Source organism: Crocuta crocuta, unplaced genomic scaffold (genome assembly GCF_008692635.1).
Source record: "Crocuta crocuta isolate KB4526 unplaced genomic scaffold, BGI_CrCroc_1.0 scaffold915, whole genome shotgun sequence".
NCBI classification, from domain to species: Eukaryota; Metazoa; Chordata; class Mammalia; order Carnivora; family Hyaenidae; genus Crocuta; species Crocuta crocuta.
The window spans coordinates 59,810-61,038 of record NW_027532845.1 but is presented as its reverse complement, the minus strand read 5'-3'; the positions used below and the strand labels follow the sequence as shown (position 1 = coordinate 61,038).

The 1,229-nt window shown below is 34.3% G+C and overlaps 1 long non-coding RNA gene across 2 annotated transcripts in view; it reads right to left on the bottom strand.

Annotated features, from left to right (window-relative positions):
• Nucleotides 1-1,229, bottom strand: part of LOC144216186 (uncharacterized) — a 16,983-nt gene that overhangs the window by 10,964 nt on the left and 4,790 nt on the right. For both annotated transcript variants that reach the window (XR_013330601.1, XR_013330602.1), the window contains exon 2: nucleotides 737-829. This is a non-coding gene — a long non-coding RNA (uncharacterized LOC144216186). The remainder of the gene's footprint in view (nucleotides 1-736; nucleotides 830-1,229) is intronic.

Sequence of the window (1,229 nt, the reverse complement as noted above, 5' to 3'; positions counted from 1 at the left end):
AACTTCCTCCAATCCTATATATTAAGGTTCTATAAGAAAGTCAGAAATAAAATCACAATAACCACTTAGAGAAATGCCCAAAAAATCCTTAAGTGCCTTCAATTTTCCAAATGACAAAATGTCATTTTCAGGGATTGAGATATTCAATTCAAGTCTGTCTTAATTCATCAGCCATCCCTAGATACTGAAGTTGAGACAGATGGTGATTTGGTCCAAGGACCAGAACCAAAGGCTAGATGTTCTTATCCACTTTTGCAACATCTCATTCCTTCTGCCCCCNGATTCTATCTAAGAAAACATGTGCTTCATTAAAATGTACTTGCAAAAAGCCAAAAAATACTGCAGTAGTGTCTATAAGCCTTCAGCTTTCGTATTATTAGTAAACTGACCAAAGTGCTCCCTAGTCACACTTTCATTTTCCCCTTGCCATCACTTTGCTCAGTAAGAGTGTTTCTTCCACTCTTCTTCCTCTGTGCCCCACAGAATTTCCCAACATGTTTATGGTAAACATCAAATTGCCCAACACCATAATGATTTACTCGTTTTAGCATCCTCTTTGACAGGAATCATGTCTTTGGTTTTGTTATTTATTCCAGTGTATGACCCAATAAGTATTTGTTGAGTTAACACAGATTATATCAATTTTGAAGATGCCAACACTTCCAGAGCATCCCATTTTATAAATGCTAGAGACTTTATTTCAAGCAATGAATTAAAATATAACTCCAAGATTCACCTTTAGATGCTATCTAGTGCAGGCTTCAATCCACTTAAAATTGATTCATCCTTCCTCTTCAGTGGGAGTACAGACCCAGCTTAGAATTCATCCCTTTAAAACAAATTCCAATAAATAGTTATAGTTGCATATCAATGTTGAATAATTTGATTAGCAACAATAAAAGACCTCATAAACATAGACCAGTGTTTCTCAAATTGGGATNGGATTCCTAAATCCTACATAAATTATATAAAATATCATATATTTTTAATAAAGATATCCTAAAATTGGAAAACATGTTTACATTTCAAATAACTTTAAGTCACTCTTCCTCAAAACATATTCTTTAGGATCTCAAGAAATTTTATTCCTTTAAAAGGCATTTTATCCTGACAAAGTACTTCAGTTTGAGAAACATGGCATAGACCACATTTCCAAGGTGGCTCAGAACCATTTGTATACTGCTCCCAATCAGTAGTCCTGTGGGATGTCTTTAGTCATTTGTAGAAAA